General features: G+C 45.4%; 1 protein-coding gene across 4 annotated transcripts in view; it reads right to left on the minus strand.

Moving 5' to 3' along the window:
• Positions 1–4,104, minus strand: part of YES1 (YES proto-oncogene 1, Src family tyrosine kinase) — a 102,194-nt gene extending 98,090 nt beyond the window's left edge. For 2 of the 4 annotated variants that reach the window (XR_012471986.1, XR_012471987.1), the window contains exon 1: positions 3,991–4,103. The gene's annotated coding sequence lies outside the window, so the exon portion shown is untranslated. Of the gene's footprint in view, positions 1–3,990 lie in introns of all 4 variants that reach the window. The other 2 variants (XM_074204039.1, XM_074204040.1) reach the window with 2 other exon arrangements.
• Between the last annotated feature and the right edge of the window lie 1,896 nt (positions 4,105–6,000).

Here is a 6,000-nt window from a genome sequence, read left to right on the forward strand (position 1 = left end):
AAGGTACTTATCTCAAAAAATGAAGGGAGAAAAATATATACACAAAAATACTTGCAGTAGCAGCACTTTTTGTGTTAGCAAAGCCCTGGAAACAAAAGTGGATGACCATCAATTGGAAAATGGATGAATGAGTTATGGTAAATGAGTGTAATGGACTGGCTTTGTTAAAAAAAATAGTTTAGATTCAGAGAAACTGGGAAAGACTTGTATACAAAGTAAAATGAACAGAACCAGGAGATACATCCATATCAAGATTACAAATTTGATAAAGTTTAAAAACTTCATTAAAAATTGTTTTATATACAATTTTTTCCTCCTTTTATATGTTCATGTTTGTTAGGTTCATAATAAAAAAGGAATTCTTTTTCCAAAGAAAATGTTTTCCCCAAAGAAGCAGAACTGAATGTGCAACCAAAAATGTTTTAGCATACAAAAATTAAATCAATACTAGCCCCAACACTGTTTATTTCCTTTTCCCTTTCTACTACTTTTAAAGATCCTCTGCCTAAATCTCCCTCTGAGCTGGTATCAAAAAGTAGATAATGTCACAGTCAGACAGCAGCTGCAACTGAATCCAGGGTCCCCAATCCTGAAGCAGCTGGGAGGGAGAAAAGGGGTAAATAATATATACTTTGAAACTGATACACACTGCAACAATGGCACAGAAAAATTAACAGTCTTTTAAAAACTCTCTGAAGAGGAAAAATAATAGGGGAAATAATGGAAGTATAGGACCACTTACTCAGCCCTTCAGATCCAAGCGGATCCAAGCACAGATAGAGACATACATGACCTCTATGGATACTGGAATTCCAAGGATAGGTACAATTTATAAAATTGACATTTTAAAATTTATAAAATTTATAAAATTCTGTAAATTCAAAATTTCAAAACCTACACAAATGAATAATGCTGAAAATACATTTATTAAGCAATCAAAGAAAAATTGTGCTATGCCTGATAGAAATGAATATTTATGCCCCTCCATGCTGAGAGAGATAAAATGAACACATTACAAATGAGAGGGGAGAGCCCTAGGTATAAAAACAAAATTAACTTGGTTACTTTAAAGATTTAAAATATGTTCAAATTATGAAAAGATTAAAATTTTCAAGTGTAATATGACTGATATGAAATTGAATGAAGTCATTTATGTAAATTTAGTCAAGTACTAGTTTGAGTAAATGATTTATTTTCATTTTCTATTGTCAAAGTCATCATTCAGAGCCATAAACAGTACTCTTGCTCACATAAAATCATTTTAAGTTCCCAGGACAAGAGGATTTGACAACCAGACTACTTATAAAGCTTGCATACACAATACAGCTCACTCACCTCAGTCTTTTATGCTGAGAATCAAGTATGTCACTTATGTATGTAAGTAAAATGAGATAGTTTCTGAGAAACAGTTCATATATCAATAGCCAAATGCAATTTTCCAAGTTTTTTGGAGTTGTAGCACTTTATAATTATGTTTGCTTTTGTGAAACAGCTTACTTTTCTAAAAATTAATATGTTAGACCTATGTTGAGAAGTACACATTTAAAATTAGGATTAGAGGGAACAGATGATGGTTATGCTTGTTTTTATGAAAAGCAAAATAGTTGTTAAAAGAGAAAAATGGAAAAAGAAAAATTCCATAGTCTGATATTATAAATATCAAGAAAATTTTAATTTAAAAATGACATATTACAATGTGAAAATGAAAGTATAATTTGAAAGTATGGATGGGATATTATTCATTCAACAAGTATTGATTGAGTACCTATTATATATATGGTATTGGTGAAGGCTACAATGAGCTATTGGGATACGAGAGTGAGTGAGAATAAAAAACACAATCTCTGTTCTCATGTATACATATATATACATATATATGTATATAGTAGAGGCATATAGAATTTGGTTGCAGCAAGTCAAATATTGGGCTTTTAAATAACTTCTTGAAGAAGATTAGGTACATAAGATAAAACTTTGAGAAATGTGCTAGCCCTTTCCATAACCAGAAGGGCACTACATTTAGAATCAGAAGATTTGGGATCAGATTTTGACTCTCAGCCCTTTACTATTGTTTGACTTTGGGTCAGTTTCCTAACTCAGTAAAATGAGATATCCAGAAGGTTGAACTAGATGATCTGTAAAGTTTTTAAGTCTATAAAGAATGACTTTTAAGAAAACTATGAGATTTGAAAAATCTACAGTTTTAGTTGCATGTTTCATATATGGATATATGGGTGTGCATATACACGTATACACAGATAGTCATTCTATTGTAGAGATTGAGACAATTTTCTCCCCCTCACCACTAGGAGTACATCCAAACAGATGTCAGTATAAACTATAAATTAACTTTTTTACATTATGAAATAAACCATGTACATTGATGAAACATTACTGCTCAAAAGTCACTCAAATTTTGAAAGAGTAAATAACCAATTTTTCCCCAAAGAGCTATGAATTCTACATTTTAAAACAGACTAGGGTTATTTCAGCACAAATTCTTTTAATATTACAGATACGGGGGAGACTTGATTGCTTTACAGGGCTCATTCTGCTTTATAACTGACAAATTCCTTTTAATCTTACACTAGTATATATTTCGGCCATAGGACAAATTCCACCTATCCCAAAAGAGAAGCCAAAGCTGCAATTTCACTTCAGGAATTGTCTACTGTTGAGCAGAAAGAAGTCAATTTGTGGTTTATGAAGTCAGCAAAAACACTGTGCAAAATTAAAGCTATGTTATAGCATCATTGTAACTGTGGCCAAAGATTCACTTTTGGTTATAGTTCCAACTTCTCTTGGGAAAGGGGGCTAAAATTTCACAGGTATAGATTCAATCCAAAGAAAACCTTTTTTTTTCCAGGTTGTTTCTGATACTCAAATTTGAATCCCCTTGAAAAAAGGTTTTTCTAAGGATTCATACAAATTTACTTTTCTTGACTCTTTCATATAACAGGTGTCTGCACATTCTTTACAAATTCGGCTTACTAAAGAGAAAATCTTAATGTGTGAATGTTACATATGACCCGAGTGACATTCTGAATGTTTAAGGAGCCAGTCAAAAGTAAGCTTTGCTCCATTTTAGTGAATATGCACTTAAAGATGACCGCAATCACTCACGCACACATTTCACAAGAGGGAATTTGAACGTCTGTCTGCAGACATAACAGTAACACTGTTACAAACGCCTAGGTACGACTATTTAGACAAGTTTATTCAAGGAACACCAAACCTCTGTTACAATCCGAGCGAGGCTCGGCGTAAGCCGAGATAAAAGCTGGCCCGTCCCGCCCAGTCCCAGCCCGGAGCATCGGGCGAAAGCAACGTGCCAGAAGGGCTGGGAATCCTGTTCCCGGCCAGAGTCCTACCTCCTCCTTTCCTGATTTCTTAAACTGGGAAAGCGCGTCCAGGTGTCTTTGGTTCTTTACATTAAAGCTTTGTAAGAGGTCGTTCTACCAAGAACCACAAAAGGGCCGAAACTCAAACGAGGGGTGCACAAGCGCCCACCACCTCTGAACACTGCCCGAAAACATCCCCCGCCCCACTCCCATAAAACCGGCTACCGCGAGGAACAAATGTCACAACAGAACGTGCAAGTGCCGGCCCGCCCAAGGGGGCTGGGGCCGTAAGCGGAGGGGCGCCGGCAGGGCCCCCCGACTCAGCCCCCCGCACCCGAACAAAGGGAAACTTTTGCAGGCTGCCCCGGCCCGGGGAGGCTCTGCCCGAGCCCCGCACAGCTGTCCGCGGGCGGCCGGGTCCCGGGGCCGCCCTTCCCGCCAGGCTGGCGGGCCGGGCCGGCCCACCTGGAAGGAAGCGAGACACGCCCGCTGGGGGAGGGGGAGCGGCGGGGCAGCGGCGCCCGGGCCCGCCCGGGCCCGGCCGGGGGCGCCGCCGCCGGAGAAGTTTCTCCCCAACTTCCCGACGCGAGGCGGGCGGCGGGGCCTAGCGCGGCCGGGGCCCGGGCCCGGGCGGCCGGCGGCGGCTTACCTGCTCTCGGCCCCTTCGCATGAGCGGGGCCCGCGGAGGCGGCGCCGCGGCCGGAAGCGGCGGGAGGCGAGCGCCGCGGCTCCGGGCGGCCAGCGGGACCTGCCTCGCCCTCCGCCGCCCGCACCGCCGCCTCCTCCACCTCCGCGAGCGCCTGGCGGCGGCGGCAGCGAGCGGCCGACTCGGGCGCTCCGGGAGGCGGGGATTCCGGCCCCCGCCCCCGGCTCCGCCTCTCCCCGCCCCGCCCCCTCGGTCGTGGCTACCTGCGCGCGGGCGGGGGCGGGCGGGGGCGGGCGGGGCGCCGGCCCCGAGGACGCCGGAACTCGCCCCCCCCGCCTTCCGGCCCCCCCCCCGCCGCGGCCGGGGTCCCGCGCCGCCGCCTCCCCCGGGGCCGGGCCGCCCAACATGGCGGCGGGGCCGGGGCGGCGGCGCGGGGAGCCCGAGGAAAGGGGCCTCGTGCGGCACGCTCTGGGGCCCGAGCTCCCCGTGGCGGCGGGCCGGGGGTGCTGGCGAAGTCGCGGCCCCGGGACGTCCTGCGCCCGGGCCTTGTCGGGGACCCCCCGCCCAGCCGGGGGCACATGGGCGCCCGCGCGAGGCGCCTCGATGCCGCGCGCCCGGGCAGCCCCCCAGGCTGGCGGAGGCCCCCCGAGACCCCCGAGGCTAAGAGGCGGCTGGTCACCGGCTCCTGCCCCGGGGACAGTGGCCGAGAAAGTGGGGCCCCGGGGGCGACGGCCGCGCGGGGGCTGCCCCGCCGCCGCCACTCCGAGTCTGCGGATTTGGGGGTTTTTAAAAAAAATATGTATTTTACAAACGATTTCAATTGGGGGCCCTTTGCAGCCCTGTGTCTTATGCATCACAAACTATGCTGAGAGAGGCGACCCCCGAGGGGAGCCCACGGGCATCCCGGGCGGGGCTCCGGGGTCTCCCGGGGCGCCCGGCGGCCGCGCCTCCTCTCGGGCAGCCAGAATGCTGCGGGATGGCCGGCTTCCTTCGTGTGCGCCGCGGGAGAGCGCGCGGAGAGCGCGGGGCAGAGCGCTGGGCACAGCGCGGACAGCGCGGGGCAGAGCGCGGACAGAGAGGAGAGCGCGGAGCAGAGCGCGGGACGCCGGCCTCAGACTGGAAAGAAGTCGGTTCAACCCACTGATGGAACGCATCACATGTGCTGCCTACACAGAAATGAGGGGGATTAGCAGGAAAGCTTTGCCCCTCCACAGCTTAGTATTTTTTTTTGTATTTTAGTATTTTTTTATTTAGTATATTTAGCATTTTTATTTTTAGTAAATATATATATTATATATATGTATATAATATATATATAGAGAGAGAGAGACAGACAGACAGTACTTGGGATAAAACTCATGACTGAAATTCAGTTTTAGAAGTGGACAACTTATTTAAAAGGGACAGAAAAAGGTTAATTCAGTGTTAATTATCGGATACATTTGCAGATTAAGGGTTCCTACACACACACACACACACATATATACCTTTTCATTTTTATTTGTGCAAATTTCTTTTTTAGCTTCTCTAGTCTAAAAGATTGTATCTGGTCTGGCCTAGAATGTAAATTTCAGGAGAGAACGGTGATTTTTTTTTTTATTTAACTTCTAATTAGAACAGAGCAGAAAGTCGTGTAAGACTTTTGTTCATGAAAAAGCTTAATTACTATTCTTAAACCTAGTCATTGAAAACAATGTTTTGCAACTATAACAAGGTGTTATGGAGAGAGCCAATCTTGGAATTCCCAAAGACTCCAAAATCCTTAACCTTTTTGTTAAAATTATTTGGTAATCTCTTCCTGCTTCTTTTACACCCCCCATTCCCATAATCCTCTTTTCCCTGCTGTCTTCCCATCACACTGTACAGTATTCTAATTCTAAAAAGAAAACATAGGTCAAATCCTACTACAAATATGTGTAACAAAGTACAAATGCATTTTTTCCAAAACTTGAGAAAGAATTCACTTATTTTCATTAATATTCAATTATGTGTAACAAAGTTACAATTGCGTTT

Source organism: Macrotis lagotis, chromosome X (assembly GCF_037893015.1).
Source record: "Macrotis lagotis isolate mMagLag1 chromosome X, bilby.v1.9.chrom.fasta, whole genome shotgun sequence".
Taxonomy (NCBI): Eukaryota; Metazoa; Chordata; class Mammalia; order Peramelemorphia; family Peramelidae; genus Macrotis; species Macrotis lagotis.